This window comes from Giraffa tippelskirchi, chromosome 9 (genome assembly GCF_054371585.1).
Source record: "Giraffa tippelskirchi isolate mGirTip1 chromosome 9, T2T-mGirTip1v1.2.pri, whole genome shotgun sequence".
In the NCBI taxonomy this organism is placed as follows: domain Eukaryota; kingdom Metazoa; phylum Chordata; class Mammalia; order Artiodactyla; family Giraffidae; genus Giraffa; species Giraffa tippelskirchi.
This window is the reverse complement of record NC_137283.1, coordinates 96,673,652-96,693,214: the sequence shown is the minus strand read 5'-3', so window position 1 is coordinate 96,693,214 and position 19,563 is coordinate 96,673,652. Positions and strand designations below refer to the sequence as shown.

Genomic DNA, 19,563 nt, shown 5'->3' with positions numbered 1-19,563 from the left:
CATGTCAGTTATTCACCAACAGAATGAAAATTAAAGTCAATCAGCTTTATTATTTTAAAAGTGTAGATATATTTAAATGTAACCATAACAATTTGTTTTGATTGGTTCAGTTTCTTATTACAAATGAACTCAAATTAAGAGAAAAATATATCTGCTAAAACATTTGTATAGATATATGAATCACTAAAACAATATTTTACATAGAGTAGGATAAATCAAAAATGCATTATGCTGATACAGTTTTTATTAACAGTTCAGGAAAAAGAGAAGGGAAATCATTCATTCTTTTCAGAATCTATTGCCTTTATTAGGTCCCTAGGCAATTTTTCTCTAAACCTTTCTGTCTTACATGCAAACATTTGATATCACTAGATTGAAATGATTTAACTAAGGGAGTTCCAATTTATACCTGTTCTAGTTCAGTTATTATGTATTAGTTGTTTTAAGTGCCTCCTCTCACTTTCAAAGATGTCCTGATTTGAGAGACACTAAGTGGTCACTCTAAATGTGATGTATTTCAGTAGTTCTGAAGAATTATAGATAACAATAAGGTCTTTACTTCTAAAAAGCCATGATTCTGTCTCTGGGAGACAAAGTAATGGTCCAAAAAGGGAGGAGGATCACTCTCTGAATACTATGTATGGCTAAATATTTTTATGAACTGTCACTTAAATTATCCAGTCTTAAAGCATATTTAGGGATTTCTGTACAAAATGCATAAAATAATTATAGATCAAAACACTGAGAGGTTAAGTGACTTTCCTAAGGCCACACATTTACTAAGTGACAGAACTGGGATGCTATCACAGATTTATTGGATTCCAAAGACTAGCTTTAGCTAGCTGTGCTTCAATAACACCCTGCCTTAGTCTGTCATTTCTGCCCAACTCATAGTTTGTTAGAACTACATAGTACAAATGCTGGCAAGCTGCCCCCTCATGGCCCAATTCGGCACCCTCTATTACCCTCATCATGAGATCATGCCAACTCTAGTTTCAAATGTATCTATTCTTCTCTGCCAAGCCAAAATAAACTTTTTTTTTCTTATGACCTAACCTGAGATCTGTAACAACAGGTGATAATAGGTAATCGGATAAATTAATCATTATCAATGAGTTCATATTGAATGTGCAATGTCTTCTCAGGGAAAGTAGTATTCTCAGTTCAGTACAGTTCAGTCGCTCAGTCGTGTCCGACTCTTTGCATCCCCATGAGCTGCAGCACGCCAGGCCTCTCTGTCCATCACAAACTCCTAGAGTTTACCCAAACCCATGTCCATCGAGTCAGTTATGCCATTCAACCATCTCATCCTCTAACGTCCCCTTCTCCTCCTGCCCCCAATCCTACCCAGCATTAGGGTCTTTTCCAATGAGTCAACTCTTCGCATGAGGTAACCAAAGCATTGGAGTTTCAGCTTCAACATCAGTCCTTCCAATGAACACCCAGGACTGATCTCCTTTAGAATGGATTGATTGGATCTCCTTGCAGTCCAAGGGACTCTCAAGAGTCTTCTCCAACACCACAGTTCAAAAGCATCAATTCTTCGGCACTCAGCTTTCTTCACCGTCCAACTCTCACATCCATACATGACTACTGGAAAAACCATAGCCTTGACTAGATGGACTTTTGTTGGCAAAGTAATGTCTCTGCTTTTAAATATGCTATCTAGGTTGGCCATAACCTTCCTTCCAAGGAGTAAGCGTCTTTTAATTTCAGGGCTGCAATCACCATCTGCAGTGATTCTGGAGCCCAAAAAAATAAAGTCTGACATTGTTTCCCCATCTATTTCCCATGAAGTGATGGGACCAGATGCCGTGAGCTTAGTTTTCTGAATGTTGAGCTTTAAGCCAACGATTTCACTCTCCTCTTTCACTTTCATCAAGAGGCTCTTTAGTTCTTCTTCACTTTCTGCCATAAGGGTGGTGTCATCTGCATATCTGAGGTTATTGATATTTCTCCCGGCAATCTTGATTCCAGCTTGTGCTTCTTCCAGCCCAGCATTTCTCATGATGTACTCTGCATATAAGTTAAATAAGCAGGGTGACAATATACAGCCTTGACTGACTCCTTTTCCTATTTGGAACCAGTCTGTTGTTCCATGTCCACTTCTAACTGTTGCTTCCTGACCTGCATACAGGTTTCTCAAGAGACAGGTCAGATGGTCTGGTATTCCCGTCTTTTTCAGAATTTTCCACAGTTTATTGTGATCCACACAGTCAACGGCTTTGGCATAGTCAATAAAGCAGAAATAGATGTTTTTCTGGAACTCTCTTGCTTTTTCGATGATCCAGCGGATATTGGCAATTTGATCTCTGGTTCCTCTGCCTTTTCTAAAACCAGCTTGAACATCTGGAAGTTCATGGTTCACGTATTGCTGAAGCCTGGCTTGGAGAATTTTGAGCATTACTTTACTAGCACGTGAGATGAGTGCAATTGTGTGGTAGCTTGAGCATTTTTTGGCATTGCCTTTCTTTGGGACTGGAATGAAAACTGATCTTTTCCAGTCCTGTGGCCCCTGCTGAGTTTTCCAAATTTGCTGGCATATTGAGTGCAGCACTTTCACAGCATCACCTTTGAGGATTTGAAATAGCTCAACTGGAATTCCATCACCTCCACTAGCTTTGTTCGTAGTGATGCTTTCTAAGGCCCACTTGACTTCACATTCCAGGATATCTGGCTCTAGGTGAGTGATCACACCATCGTGATTATCTGGGTCATGAAGATCTTTTTTGTACAGTTCTTCTGTGTATTCTTGCCACCTCTTCTTAATATCTTCTGCTTCTGTTAGGTCCATACCATTTCTGTCCTTTATCAAGCCTATCTTTGCATGAAATGTTCCTTTGGTATCTCTAATTTTCTTGAAGAGATCTCTGCTGCTGCTGCTGCTGCTGCTAAGTCGCTTCAGTCGTGTCCGACTCTGTGCGACCCCATAGACGGCAGCCCACCAGGCTCCGCCGTCCCTGGGATTCTCTAGTCTTTCCCAATCTGTTGTTTTCCTCTATTTCTTTGCATTGATCGCTGAGGAAGGCTTTCTTATCTCTCCTTGCTATTCTTTGGAACTCTGTATTCAGATGGGAATATCTTTCCTTTTCCCTTCTCTTCTCTTCCCAGCTATCTGTAAGGCCTCCTCAGGCAGCCATTTTGCTTTTTTGCATTTCTTTTCCATGGGGATTTTCTTGATCCCTGTCTCCTGTACAATGTCACGAACCTCTGTCCATAGTTCATCAGGCACTCTGTCTATCAGATCTAGTCCCTTAAATCTGTTTGTCACTTCTACTGTATACTCATAACGGATTTGATCTAGGTCATACCTGAATGGACTAGTGGTTTTCCCTACTTTCTTCAATTTAAGTCTGAATTTGGCAATAAGCAGTTCATGATCTGTGCCACAGTCTGCTCCCGGTCTTGTTTTTGCTGACTGTACAGAGCTTCTCCATCTTTGGCTGCAAAGAATATAATCAATCTGATTTCGGTGTTGACCATCTGGTGATGTCCACGTGTAGAGTCTTCTCTTGTGTTGTTGGAAGAGGGTGTTTGCTATGACCAGTGCGTTCTCTTGGCAAAACTCTATTAGCCTTTGCCCTGCTTCATTCTGTACTCCAAGGCCAAATTTGCCTGTTATGCCAGGTATTTCTTGACTTCCTACTTTTGCATTCCAGTCCCCTATAATGAAAAGGACATCTTTTTTGGATGTTAGTTCTAGAAGGTCTTGTAGGTCTTCATAGAACCGTTCAACTTCAGCTTCTTTGGTGTTACTGGTCGGGGCATAGACTTGGATTACTGTGATATTGAATGGTTTGCCTTGGAAACGAACAGAGATCGTTCTATCATTTTTGAGATTGCATTCAAGTACTGCCTTTTGGACTCTTTTGTTGACCATGATGGCTACTCCATTTCTTCTAAGGTATTCTTGCCCACAGTAGTAGATGTAATGGTCATCTGAGTTAAATTCACCTATTCCAGTCCATCTTAGTTATTACAATATGGTAATTTGGGGCAGGATAAATGTTACAAACTAAACATATGCCAGTGGAGTTGGAGGCCTGAGAGTCTACAGAAGGGCAGTATTTTGGGTCAAGACATTCTGACATTTGTCAAAACTATTGCATAAGCTTCTCTGTCCACTGCTATGCAAGCTGGATCTAGCCACTGTCAGTCCACCATTAACCATATGTACAAGATAATAGGGACAAAAAACCTTCAGTGTATCTCCTCCAAAAGTATAAGAATGGCAATATGTTTGCATTGACCTAAACAAAGAGCTCTCCTCTCTGCCCTCACTTCACTGAGCCACGTACCTGCCAAAGATAAACAACTCTACAGTGCTTTACAGGTTTGCTGACTTTGTGAAGAAGTAACCAGGGCTAAGTAAAGAAAGTCTAAAAGAGCAAGCATCTGGAATGAATGATCAGTAAAATCTCAAATTGTATGTTATAGAAAAATCTTGTAAATTATTTTTGTATTTCATCTGCTTTAAAAAATTCATTCAGACCATAATATTTTTAATGTCCTGTCCTCTTATCACAACTACATTTTTACCTTTCAGAGGCAATCTCTTCACTTTTATCTCTGCTTCTCAAATCACTAAGCCGAGATCATACCTTACAGCTTTAAGACTATAGATACCCAGGCAAAAGGAAGAAATGCAAAAAATATTCCATTTATTTTACTGACATGCTCAAGTCATTTTTGGTCTATAACCTGATTTATAATGGCCTTTTAAAATTATTTGTAAATGAATTTATTGGAATATAGTTGATTTACAATGTTGTGTTAGATTCTGCTGTACAGCAAAGTGAATTGGTTATATACATATACTTATATCCACTTTTTTTTTTTTTAGATTCTTTTCCCATATAGGCCATTACAGAGAATTGAGTTGGGTTTCCTGTGCTATACAGTAGATCCTTATTAGCTATGTACTTTATAGATAGTAGTGTGTATATGTTAATCTCAATCTCCCAGTTTATCCCTTGCTGTGGTAACCATAAGTTTTTTACTTCTTTTTGTTTTTTACTTCTGTGACTCTATTTCTGCTTTGTAAATAGGTTCATTTGTACTATTGTTTTTAGATTGCACATAAACTGATATCATATGATACTTACCTTTCTCTGTCTGACTTACTTCACTCAGTATGACAATCTCTAGGTCCACCCATGTCACTGCAATGGCATTATTTCACTCTTTTTTTTGGCTGAGTAATATGTCATTGCTTATATGTACCACATCTTCTTAATCATTCCTCCTTTGATGGACATTTAGGTTGCTTCCATATCTTTTTAATGAACTTTGTATCTCTTCCCATTTGTGCTAGAGTTTATTTTCATGAGAATGCTATTCCCATATTCACTTGTCTGCAAATTGTCCCTGCCAAGATTGACACAGCCCTGCCCAGAAAAGAAGCTGTCAAATGTCTTCAGTAAAGTAGACAGGTGTCATAAATTGAAAAGCTGATGTCCAAATCAAATTTTTGGCAAAAGGCTGCAAAAGAGCATCAGAAATATTTATTTCACACATTATAAGAGACATGATACTGCCAAGAAACTCTTCAATTTGTTCTTAACTTTTTCTAAGTCAAGCCATCTTCCAAAAACCCACAACCAACTGCATGCATGCTCACACATCCTAGTGAACTGGGGCTGAGGATGCAACTAAGGTCTCACTCAGCAAGACTATCAGTTCAGTTCAGTTCAGTTGCTCAGTCGTGTCCGACTCTTTGCAACCCCATGAATCGCAACACGCCAGGCCTCTCTGTCCATCACCAACTCCCGGAGTCTACCCAAACTAATGTCCATCGAGTCGGTGATGCCATCCAGCCATATCATCCTCTGTCGTCCCCTTCTCCTCCTGCCCCCAATCCTTCCCAGCATCAGGGTCTTTTCCAATGAGTCAACTCTTCCCATGAGGTGGCCAAAGTATTGAAGTTTCAGCTTCAACATCAGTCCTTCCAATGAAAACCCAGGACTGATCTCCTTTAGGATGGACTGGTTGGATCTTCTTGCAGTTCAAGGGACTCTCAAGAGTCTTCTCCAACACTGCAGTTCAAAAGTATCAATTCTTTGGTGCTCAGCTTTCTTCACCGTCCAATTCTCACATCCATACATGACCACTGGAAAAACCATAGCTTTGACTAGGCGGATCTTTGTTGGCAAAGTAATGTCTCTGCTTTTTAATATGCTATCTAGGTTGGCCATAACTTTCCTTCCAAGGAGTAAGTGTCTTTTAATTTCATGGCTGCAGTCACCATCTGCAGTGATTTTGGAGCCCAGAAAAATAAAGTCTGACACTGTTTCCATTGTTTCCCCGTATATTTCCCATGAAGTGATGGGACCAGATGCCATGATCTTAATTTTCTGAATGTTGAGCTTTAAGCCAACTTTTTCACTCTCCTCTCTCACTTTCATCAAGAGGCTTTTTAGTTCTTCTTCACTTTCTGCCATAAGCGTGGTGTCATCTGCATATCTGAGGTTATTGATATTTCTCCTGCAATCTTGATTCAAGCTTGTGCTTCTTCCAGCCCAGTGTTTCTCATGATGTACTCTGCATATAAGTTAAGTAAGCAGGGTTACAATATATAGCCTTGACATACTCCCTTTCCTATTTGGAACCAGTCTGTTTTTCCTTGTCCAGTTCTAACTGTTGCTTCCTGATCTGCATGCAGCTTTCTCAAGAGGCAGGTCAGGTGGTCTGGTATTCCCATCTCTTTCAGAATTTTCCACAGTTTATTGTGATCCCAAGTAAGGCTATAAAACTTACTTAATTGATATCAGAGGGGCTAAGGTTAGCATTTCTTCTCAAAAGTCAGGGAAAAGAAAAGAAGATATATAGTCTTTCTACAGGCAGCAAATAATAGTATTGGCAGTTTACTTCACTCAAAATGCTTCTCTGGTGTTCATTTGATTATGCCTATAAAATTGTTTGAGCTCATATGGAGCCACTCAAAACATATACAGAATTTGTGACAATAGCCATTAAATTCTTTGCCTACTTGCCCTAAAGTGTTCAGACACATGTTTGCTAAGAAACATCTTCCTTATTTAATACCCAGGAATGCTTTTGATTCTTATTGCCTAGACCCTGGCCAAAATGAGACGTTTTGAGCATAACAAATATTAACCATCACCAAGCTCCTGCTTTTCTTATTCCTCTATTTCTTATCCCTCTATTTCCACTACTTCCACCATCATCAACCAACTTAACAGGGTTTCTCACCTGTATTTCTGCAATATCCTAATAACTGATTCATATTCTTCCAATAATGGCCAATTCCATCCACTTTTTACTCTGGACTAAATTAATGAAAGTGTAGGACTCTAATTTCTACTCTAATAGCAAACGTTCCCAAGAAAAACTTGCCAAATCCTAGGAGAGGTGCCCACATATTTGTCACTGTTCCAAAAAGAGACTCTAATTTCTACTGAATTTGCAGAACTCCATGTGCCATTTTGAGCATAAGTGGAATGCAGAATTAAAAGAGAATTTTGAAGTCAGCTATATGTTCTGCCTGGAAAAAATTATCTAAATGGAATTCTTCAGGCAAGAATACTGGAGTATGTAGCCATTCCCTTCTCCAGAGGATATTCCTGACCCAGCAATTGAACCTGGGTCCCCTATATTGCAAGCAGATTCTCTACCATCTGAGCCACCAGGGAAGACCACATGTTCTGCTTGGAAAAAAATAATCTAAATACCTATGAACAATCAATATCTCTTCACTCTTATAATGTATGATCCAAACTTATTGCTTAGGGAAGAAAAGTTTACAATCCCATCACTGTGCTGCTGCTGCTGGTAAGTCGCTTCAGTCATAAGCGACCCCATAGATGGCAGCCCACCAGGCTCCACCGTCCCTGGGATTCTCCAGGCAAGAACTCTGGAGTGGGTTGCCATTTCCTTCTCCGCCCATCACTTTGTACATGCACAATTTGCTTTCCTGTTTTTAAATCTTTCCATTTTACACACAAATGTTTACTTGTGTGTGTATATTTTATTGGACTTTCTTAGGTGGCTCAGTGATAAAGAATCCACCTGCCAATGCAGGAGACATGGGTTTGATGTCTGGGTTGGGAAGATTCCCTGGAGAAAGAAGGAAATGGCAACCCACTCCAATATTCTTGCATGGGAAATCCCATGGACAGAGGAACCCAGCGGGCTATAGTCCATGGGATCACAAAAGAGTCGGATACATCTTAGCCACTAAACAACAAATATGTTTTATTATTGCAGCCTCCCTAGAATATAAGCTTCATGAGAGAAGGGACCTCTGTCTGATGTTGATCACTGTGAGTTGATGCCTAACTCTTATATAGTAAATGTTTGATATATATTATTGAATAAGTAAATTGTCTTGTTTCTGGTAGATAAAGTAGATAACTTTTAAAATATCAATCCCAGGAGAAATGGATAAATTTTGAATGATTTAATAGGCTAATTGCTGAAAAGTTTTTCTTATCCAGATGCCACTATGTATGAAAACATATCATTAATCTAGATTCTTATTAAGGGTTTGACTTTAAAAATCAGACTCTAAGAAACATATACTAACCTTTTAAAACTATCTTTTTACTTGCAAGAGTGGCCTAGATAGGTAATAATAGAAAGTGATTTTTTGATAAGACTAATGGGAAACGCAGAAATCTGGTTACTTGGCTGACAAGACTTGAGAACACGTCAAGGATTGAGTAGATGAAAATAGAAATGTGTACTAAAAGTAGAATATCTAAAACATAGACAGGACATTTTTACATATATTTAAAGAGTGAAAAAACAATTTCTGGCATCAAAAGGACAATTCATTCATCTATATCTTCAGGAATTGATTTTGTTGTTTTGCTTTGTCATTTTGTGTTTCTCCTTTTAATGTTTTTATTTTTCTCCACTAAATTTGTTGTTGATAGCCTCTTTCTTTCCCTCTCTCTCACTTTCAAACATTTCCAGGAACTTTTGAGTTTTAAAAAACTATTCCATTATTAAAATCAAATTCTATTCAGTTCAGTTCAGTTCAATCTCTCAGTCGTGTCCAACTCTTTGCAACCCCATGAATCGCAGCACGCCAGGCCTCTCTGTCCATCACCAACTCCCGGAGTTTACCCAAACCCATGTCCATCGAGTTGGTGATGCCATCCAGCCATCTCATCCTCTGTCGTCCCCTTCTCCTCCTGCCCCCAATCCTTTCCAGCATTAGGGTCTTTTCCAATGAGTCAACTCTTCACATGAGGTGGCCAAAGTATCAGAGTTTCAGTTTCAACATCAGTCCTTCCAATGAACACCCAGGACTGATCTCCTTTAGGATGGACTGGTTGGATCTCCTTGCAGTCCAAGGGACTCTCAAGAGTCTTCTCCAACACCACAGTTCAAAAGCATCAATTCTTCGGTGCTCAGCTTTCTTCACAGTCCAACTCTCACATCCATACATGACCACTGGAAAAACCATAGCCTTGACTAGACGGACCTTTGTTGGCAAAGTAATGTCTGTTCTTTTAAATATGCTATCTAGGTTGGTCATAACCTTCCTTTCTATTACTGGTAACCAATCCCTTATATTTGAGAAGTTACTAGAATTCAATCTAAAAAGTGTGAATAGCTTTGTATATCCCTTGGGCGATAACGTGTTCATGCTTTATGAGTCTGATCTCATTTTCACAAGAGTTGGACAAACTTATACACAGGGATGAGCATCACATTTTTTCCAGATTCGTTTTTGTTTCTCTACAAATGTATAGTCACTCAAATTCAGCATGTTTTTTTAAGCAAATATTCACTAAATTTTCAACCTGTTCATTTTCAGAAAAGCTTAATCCGCTTATAAGAATCATCTTACAAAAAATCAAATTTGATTTAATTTGATTTAATGAAAGTTAAATTCATTTCTAAAAAACAAATGTATCTTCTCCTGTTTAAATAAATATATATCCATCTCACCTGAATGAGATTTTTTATTAAAGATCATAGCACCAACATATCTATGTTTTTGCTAACAGAATATGCCAACTTCTTTTTCCTACTTTCTTATATATTTTTCTCTTTGAGTTGCCATATAAGCATTTTATGTAAATGCAAAGATTTCATTCACCAGTGGAAACATGTGAACTATGTAGGTGTTCACATCTTATTTTATTTTAGATAAAGAATTAAAAAACTCTTTAGGGACTCTTTTTTGGAAATCCCGGGTTATGTTATATATTTCTTTTATATATTTTAATGATAAATTGTACTTTTCCTTCAACATAAAAAGCACAGTTATCATTTTAAAGTACTTTGTGAAATTAGTTATTTAATCCCCCTCTTACTTGGAAAAACCCCGATTTCATAGGGATGAGTCCTACATTTCTCTTATTCTAATACATTGTGGCATAAAGTAGGCACTCAAATATTTGTTGAATAAAAGAATTAGTTCATGAATTTCAAGTTTCTGGTATTTAATTAAAACTAGAAATAATCTCTTACGGCTCCAAGAAATGGCCTTTAGGGAAGGCAAGATCAAGATGGCAGTGTAGGAAGACCCTGAGCTCACCTCCTCCCACAAACACACCAAAACTACAACTACACATAGAACAACTCTCTCTGAGAACAGCCTGAGGACTGACAGAAAGGCTTCTCTACATCTAAGAGTGCAACTGAGACTGATAGAACAAGAAGAGAAGCAATCCAGTTGGGATCCACAGGAATCACCACCACCCCACAGGTAACCCAGAGGAGGAGGGACATATCACAGACATGGCAATCACCTTAAGTGATTGCCCCACATTGGGCACTTTGGCCTAGGGTCTGGACTCAGGAACATGAGGGCACTGGCCTGGTTTTGAAAACCAGTGAGACTTAGCAGAGGACTAAAGGAAACCAAAGCTCTGCTGTTATAGGCATGAATGTAGAGTTGCTCATTCCTGGTCCCAGCACAGAGGCAGAAGACTGAATGAAAAGTGCCTGGTGCTCTGGCTGACCAGCTATGTCTTCCCCAGCACACCGCCTAGACCACACAGGGCTGAAGCTCAGCCAAAGCGGTGACTACTATTGTGCTATGGGAAAAGCTGCAGCTTGTATTGGGCTGTGGCTCCAGCCTCATCCCCTACCAAAGCCACGACCACCAGTACACTCAAGGAGAAGCTCTGGCCCAGCTCACTTAAGACCCCAGCTCCCCAGTCAAAGTCAATGCTCACATTCTGACTGAATAGGACTGCTCCCACACAGAAATACATCTTCAAGACTGGATAGGTAACTATTTCACCTAATTTCCTACTAACAAACAGAACATAAAACAAAATGAGAAGACAGAGGAATATATTTCAAACTAAAGAACAAGATAAAACCCAGGAAAAAAATCCTAACGAAATGAAAATAAGTAAGTTACCCAAAAAAGCATTCAAACCAATTGTCATAAAAATTCTCACTGAACTTGGGAAAAGAATAGAGGATCATTGGTAAGAGCTTCAGTGAAGAATTAGAAAATATAAAAAGAACCAATCAGAGCTGAATAATACAACAACTGAAATAAAATATGCACTAGAAGAAATTAACAGCAGACTAGGTGGTACCAAAGAATGCATAAGCAACCCGGAGAGCAGAAGAGTGGAAACCTTCCAAAAGAACATCAAAAAAGAAAAAAAAAAGGAACTCAAGCACTATTGGTGGGATTGTGAGTTGCTACAGCCACTAGGGAAAACTGTATGGCGGTTCCTTAAAAAATTAGCACTAGAGCCATCATATGAATCAGCAATTCTACTCCTGAGCATTTATTCAAAGAAAGCAAAAACACTAATTAGAAAAGATATATGTATCCCTATGTTCACAGCAGCATTATTTACAGTAGTCAAGATATGGAAGCAACCTAACTGCTCATCAACTGATGAATGGATGAAGAACTAGTTTATATATATGCAGTGGAATACTACTCGGCCATCAAAAAGAATGTTATTTTGCCAGTTGTGACAACATGAATGGACCTTGAGGTTATTATGCATAGTGAAATGTCATACAAAGAAAGCTAAATACTGTATGTTTTCACTTATGTGTGGAATCTAAAAAACAAAACAAACAAATAGAACAGAACAGAAACAGACTAACAGGTATAGAGAACAAACTTGTGATTACCTCAAGAGAGTGGAATTGAGGGAAGGGTGAAATTGGTGAAGGGGATTAAGAGGTAAAAGCTGCCAATTACAAAATAAATAAGTCAGAAGGATATAGTATACAGCACAGAGAAAATAGTCAATATTTTATAATAACTTTACATATTAACCTAAAAAGTATTGAATTAGTATGTTATACACCTGAAATTAATATAATACTGTAAGTCAACTATACATCAGTAAATTTTTCAAAAAAAAGAAAAAGAAATGGCTTTTAGAAAATGTGATTCATGGCTTTAAAAAAATTCATTTGAAACCCATAATCCTATTTCAGCTGTGTTATTGAACATAATGCTGACAAGGATAGAGAAATAGATACTTTTTTGGTTCATTAAACATTTCTATAAATGATAGAAACTGACTATCATGATAGTCTCTTTGATTTTAAACAATATAAAAAATGGTTTGGTGACAGTTCTGTCACAGAATAAAGTTGTTCCATTAAGCATCTCACTATAAAATGATTCTGTGGTGCTAATCATATCCCAAGAGACAGTTATATAAAGAAACTTCTTCACTAAATCAACAGAAAGCAGATGTTTCTCTTGCCCTTACAGGTCAGAATTGCAAAGGCATTCGTTTATATAAATTTTGCATCGCTTTAGGTTCATTGTATCCACAACAGTGTAAAACTAATTAAGGGGTAAGTCCTTGGAGCTCATTAGCTTTCATCTTCCCTTTAGGATCAATTATATAAAGACAATAAATGCCTATAAGTAAGTGTTTTTGGCTTATCTCTTCTCTCTTTTTGTCTTGGTAAACATGAATATTTACTTGGACTTGTCAACTTTTGAACAAGGTGTCCTGCTTCCAAAAATATTAATTTGGATTCTGGCCCACTGACAAAAAAAGAAAAGATGTAAGAAACCAGCCTAGATAATACAGCTATGCCAAAACTTATCTGACTGTCAGAATGCAGCCCATGGAGGGTCAGATCCACAAAATATTTCTCTGTTTCTTTAAGCTCAAATGATGCTGGAATAAGTCCAAATATTTTGGGGTCTGAAGAGTTTTATGTTCTTATTTTATTAAAATGTATTAACAGAACTATCCTTCCTCATCAATACCAGTTAATCAAGACAAAGAGAGGTATTGATCACAAGCAGTTACCTCAGTTAAAGCAATCTTAATATTCCTACATAATTTAAAACAAAAATAAGGGTCATCCAAGACATTTAAGTTGGAGAAGGAAATGGCATCCCACCTCAGTATTCTTGCCTGGAAAATCTCATGGACAGAGGAGCCTGGAGGGCTACAATCCATGGGGCCACAAAGAGTCAGACACACCTGAGCGACTGAGCAGAAGATATTTAAGTAGATTTGCTTGAAGGGCAATGGGAGCATGGATGATTTTTTTTTCCCTGACAACTCTAATAAAGCCTTCAAAAGCAATGCAACCCAAACCATCAGTTGCTTCATTTTGTTTAATGTACAGTTAAAGCCTTCACTAGCCTCTCCTGTGAATGATTTGACAAAATAAGACTCGGTTTGAACCATATTACATGGCATATTAGGCAGAAAATGCCAAGAGCAGAAGGCAATCATCAGATGCAGGATCCATGAAGCAAATTTACTGAAACTGTTAGTAAATTTACTGGATCATTGCTTTTGGAATTCCACATAAATCATGCAGGTCACTGTATTTAGAAAAAGTACATACTGCCTAAATGCAATGTCAAAAAATGAAAACAGAATGCTCCCTGATACTACTTTATTTGAGAATGACCAGCCTTTGGTTTGGCTTTTCCTACAGATCCAGACAAATATGTTTCAAATCTTTATTCAAATAAAGAGTATGGGATAGCTTTTCAAAACCAATAACATAAAATTGCTTTTGGAAAGCTAAATAGAGAATACACCTTCACTTGAGTACTTCAGTACATAGCCACCACAGATGGTAGTCCTACGTCTAATTTTAGCCAGTTCTCCAGCAAACAGCAGTCAATAACAGAGGATTGCTGCCATCTACAGGCTTCATGAAACTTTATCCTAAATATTTAAAATTTTTTCTGAAATTAAGGACAAAAAGCCCCTATTTTAAACAGATTCAATGTATCAGCCTACATTCCCAAAAAAGAATACATAAGAAAGCACCCTGTTCATTAAAATCTTTCAAATGATCTCTGAGATTTCTTCCTATTAGTTGGACTTGATCTTTCATACCCAGATACATTTAATTAATATATTTAAAAACAAATATTTTAAAACCTAGAATAATTTTAGTAAATTAGCTTTCTTGTACCAAGTAATACATAAACAGTAATAATTATCTTATGACCTTATCTATATTTTCACAGTGGTCTTCATCCTCATCTAATTAATTTTTCCCTCTTATAACCTCTTACTGCTAACTGCTAAGTCACCTCAGTCGTGTCTGACTCTGTGAGACCCCATAGACGGCAGCCCACCAGGCTCCCCGTCCCTGGGATTCTCCAGGCAAGAACACTGGAGTGGGTTGCCATTTCCTTCTCCAATGCATGAGAGTGAAAAGTGAAAGCGAAGTCGCTCAGTCGTGTCCGACTCTTCGCGACCCCATGGACCGCAGCCTACCAGGCTCCTCCATCCATGGGATTTTCCAGGCAAGAGTACTGGAGTGTAACCTCTTAGTTAGTAACATATAAACTACTATTAAATGCCTTGAGGTAAAATGATTGACTGCTGAAAATCTAAATTGAGAAGGCTCATCTTCAAACTCTGGCTCTACAGCTTATCAGTGGTATGACACTGGACAAGTAACTTGGCAACTCTGTGTCTCAGGGTCTTAATTATGAAAGTGGAAAAAATATCTGTTCCATAAGGCATTGTGAGATTTAAATTTAAAAATTTGTTAAGGACAAACTAATAACAGTCACTGACATTTAGCTCTTTAAATGTTAACCTTATCATAGTAAATGCTATTGTTATCAGAATAAAAGTCACACATAAAAAGGTAAGGAATGGGATTTTGTTATCTTATTATCTCTATGTGTGTATGTAAATTTATGTATTCACACACACATACACACACACGCAAACACACACACACACATATATGGAGGTGTTATCTACATCCCCATATGCCAACATAGTCGGTAAAGCCAAAGTATTTATTCCAGGGGTTCTCAAACCTGGTTGAGCATTGCAATATCTTTGGGAAATCTTAAAGACTGTGGATGCCCAGCTTCACTCCAAGATTCTGATTGTTCATAGGTCATTTTTTTCAAAGCACCCCAAGTGATTCTAACATATGGCCAAAGTTGAAAACCAGTGTTATATATACATTCAGTTTTACAATTTTATTATATAAAAGAAATTAAACATAGATTCTTTCAAATATGCACATGTCAAAAACTTATGATATTCATCACTGTGTAGCTAATTTTATGATGTCATATACATTGTTTTTCAATTATGTCTCTGTTGAAAACATTTATAAAATAAACCATTTTCCTAGTTGTTCGTACATTTTGACAGTGGATTGGAAAAAATCATATTTGTTTTTACCTATCAGCAACACCACTAGTGAGGATTCTATCATTAAAGCATACCTGCTTATTTGGTTGAAGTATTTTTAGCTTGTTAATTTGTAGTTTAAAATTTGGGGGGATTCCTATAAGTCTGATTCTTTAGCAAGTTACCCAAATTGGAGTAAAGGCTAAAGGCTAATTCCATATTTGTAATCTGAAAACAAATGAGACAAGAAAAGTAAAAAGGAAGAAGTCATTATAGTCTATAGAGCATAGCATTTTACATTCTGCAAGTACATTCTGAATTTTTAAATCACAACTTAATATTTACAGAGCCTGGGTCATATCTGGATTCAGATGTACATTCAAATGTAAAGCTTTTGAGATTCTAACTGCATATCTGAGTTAGTCCTAACACTTTCAGTACAGTTAAAATGATACTCTCGATTACAGTATGAATATGAACACATAGTACCAAATTACAATCTTTCAGTAGCAACCTTCATCTTAAAATGGAAATTTTTCACAAATGATATACTGTTTTCCTAGCAATGCTTACCTAACAAGTATTGAGTTACTTTTTAGAGTGTAAACAGATGCTTTCCCACTTCTTCCTGGAGTATGCATCTTCATATGGTCTGTGTAGTTGACATATAATTCAGGCATTAAAATTATAAAAATGAAAATATTTCACTCAAAGTAGCAAATTAAACAGCTCAGGGATGGAAGTAGGCTTCTCAGATATAAGCAAACTTTAGATTGTTTAAAGCATGGCATAATTATATTTTGTGTGAATTTATTACCGAATACTCTGTGATAGCCTGTATGGGAAAAGAACCTAAAAAAGAGTAGATATATGTCTCTGTATAACAGGTTGACTTTGCTGAACACATGAAATTGACACAATATTGTAAATCAACTATACTTCTATTAAAAAATTTTTTTGAAGTTAGTAAAAAAAAAACTAGGTGCCACTCTTCTCATAAACACTTAGGCTCTGGAGTTAAGAAACCTGAAATCAAATCTAAACAGTTCAAGTTACTTAACTTTTCCATGCTTCAGTTTCCTTGTCTATAAAGTGAGGATAATGGTAGTGCCGACCTCACAGAATTGTTGAGAATATTAAATGAAATTATACATGTGGGTTAGTGTTGAGTACATAGCAAGCATTCAATAAAGTTTGTTATTATTATGACAGAGAATGAATGGTTGGATGGCATCACTGACTCAATGGACATGAGTTTGAGCAAACTCCAGGAGACAGTAAAGGACAGGGAAGCCTGGCGTGCTGCAGTCTATGGGGTCACAGAGAGTCAGACACGACTCAGTGACTGAAGAACAACAAATACATGTGACATATGTGGATTAGTGTCCAGTACATAGCAAGCACTCAGTGAAGTTTGTTGCTGTTATGCCATATGATGAAGGGTTAAGGAGTACCCTAACAGCGAAGAAGAAAGGTGGTGAGACCTAGAGAAAGCTGAGACTGGTAGAAGCTCAGTGATCTAAAGGTCACAAGACTATTTGAACCGATCCAAGTCATATTCAAAGTTATGTTGGCCTCCAGTCCCACAATATAATACAGTATAATACTTTTACAGTATAATTCACTATTTCTGGCAGAGACTGCTAACCATCCTCTTTGCTTTAGTAAGAGAATTTCTGCACTTCCTCCTGGCACAGGGTCACGCAACAGATCATTTTTTACATTCTTCCTCTTAAATAGGTGTCTCCATATGTCTCTATCCTGATCAGTGGGATATGGAGAGAATCGAAATATGCTACTTCTGGGCCAATATTCTAACAGGAAGATGTTTGGTCTCTATTTTCTCTTTCCGTTATCCTAAAGGCTAGAACGTGGGCAAGGTGCTAGTGAAGCAGCTCCAGCCATTCAAGAGAAGACTTCACCTGGTGGATAAGAAAAGGAAAGGAAATCAGATTCCCGGGTGACATCATTGAACAGGGTTAACCACCGCTTTGAACCACCACCCATTCACCTCTGGATTATTGCATGTCAAGAGAATCAGCTTCTATTTTGTGTAAGACACTTGACCTACTTTCTGTATACTTACACTATTTCTATAAATGACTTAACTAGAAGGGGAAAAGGGAATATAAAGCAAAAAAGAGGAACCTTGAGGCTTCACATTGATAAATCTAATCATTACTCTAAGAAAACATTGAAAATCTCTTTCCTGAAGCGTAATGAAAATAATGATAATAACTTTAATTGCAAACACACTATGTTCCAGGCACTAAGGCTTTTGCATACATTGTCCCACTAAGCTCTACTGTATTTCTATGAGGTAAGAAAGGTGAGTCAGTGATATTAACTAAATTGCCCCAGGTCACATGAGTAGCAAGTGAGAGTTGAGATTTTTAACCAAGGTTGGCTTAATTCTACAACCCCAGATTTTCCTTACTCTAAATCCTGCCTACCATGGAGGAATAGTAAACAATTTAGTAATTTTGAAGGTAGCTAAGGTACTAAGACTCTCTAGCACATGTACTTTTATATTACATTATTGCCAAGCAGTTGTGATTTTTTTTCCTACTGGGAAACATACTTTACATAATTACCTTTTCTTTTACCTAAATTTTATGGGTTTCTGGACATTGTTTTAATTGGAAGTGTAAATTTGAGCTGTGCACACACAGACACAAACACATCAAACTTTTCAAGTTAACAATGAGGTCAGCTAGCTCAAAGTGAGTGAACAGCTGTATAGGATTTGGAACCTAAGTTGGTAATTGGCTTCTTGTTCAAAGGAGCCAATATTAAGCAAGTTACAATTTCAAATTATTATATTTTCTTAAAATGGACATTCTTTAATGAAACAGCTACTAAAGATTATTTCTGGAAACTGAAGCCTGTCTCCTGATTACATGTTTTTTGACCTCTGAATGAGAGTTCTCAAAAAAAAAAAACAGGTTGTAGTTTTGTTTAAAGACTACCCAGAAATTTCAGTCCTTTTTCTAAAGCATATCATTTTCGTCAAGTATAATATATATAGTTGGCCATGAGTAAATACCACTAATTTGAGATTTGATTTTTAGACTAGCAGTCAGTTCAGGAAAGAACAGCAAAACCTAACTGTGAATATGCTATTGACATTTGGGCCACTCTTTAGGAATATAAAAATTCTTTCACGAAAACTGTATCATCACAACCATGTAATATGTTCCAAGCAAGCCGCAAATTTAGTGTTCAGTACTAAATTTAATGCAACTCAAGTCGAGGCCCATTGAAATAGGTATTTAAATACAGATAATTTCAGATTTACAATCAGATCTTGTGAGTGAGTTAGTCACTCAGTCCTGTCTAACTCTTTGTGACCCCATGGACCCTCCAGGCTCCACAGTACATGGGATTTCCCAGGTAAGAATACTGGAGTGAGTTGCCCTTTCAGATCTTAGTTCTTACCATAGGCTGCATGTTTGTGTCCCCTGAAATTCTTATGATGAAATCTAATCCTTAAGAGGTGAGATCTTTGGGAGGTGATGAGGTCATGAGGGCAGAGCCCTCTAAAATTGGATTAATGTCCTTATAAAAAGACCACAGTGAGCTCCACTGAGCCTTTTACCATGTGAAGACACAATAAGAAGATGACCATCTATGAACCAGGAGGTCAAAACAGATCCTGTCATCATGGAGCTCTCAATCCATGGGCGGGATGGGGTGGGGGGAGTTTATTTATAATCAGAGCACCATGAATAAATGTTAAATCACAGCTATGGTAGATTTTATGATGAAAAGATTAGAGTGTTACAATAGAATGAAACGGGAGGAAATGATATAGTCTGTGATATCAGGTGGACCTTCTCTGAGGAAGAAATGTTTAAGTTGTGTACTAAAAGATTAGGGCTTCTCTGATAGCTCAGTTGGTAAAGAATCTGCCTGTAATGCAGGAGACCTGGGTTCGATTCCTGAGTCGGGAAGATCCACTGGAGAAGGGATAGGCTACCCACTACAGTATTCTTGGGCTTCCCTT

At 37.5% G+C, this 19,563-nt stretch overlaps 1 protein-coding gene across 1 annotated transcript in view; it reads left to right on the top strand.

Annotated features, from left to right (window-relative positions):
* The window catches only part of LOC145521897 (uncharacterized), a 70,644-nt gene extending 52,895 nt beyond the window's left edge, over positions 1-17,749 (top strand). Inside the window, exons 5-6 of the mRNA XM_081530873.1 lie at positions 8,227-8,282; positions 17,421-17,749. The gene's annotated coding sequence lies outside the window, so the exon portion shown is untranslated. The remainder of the gene's footprint in view (positions 1-8,226; positions 8,283-17,420) is intronic.
* Positions 17,750-19,563: the final 1,814 nt, after the last annotated feature.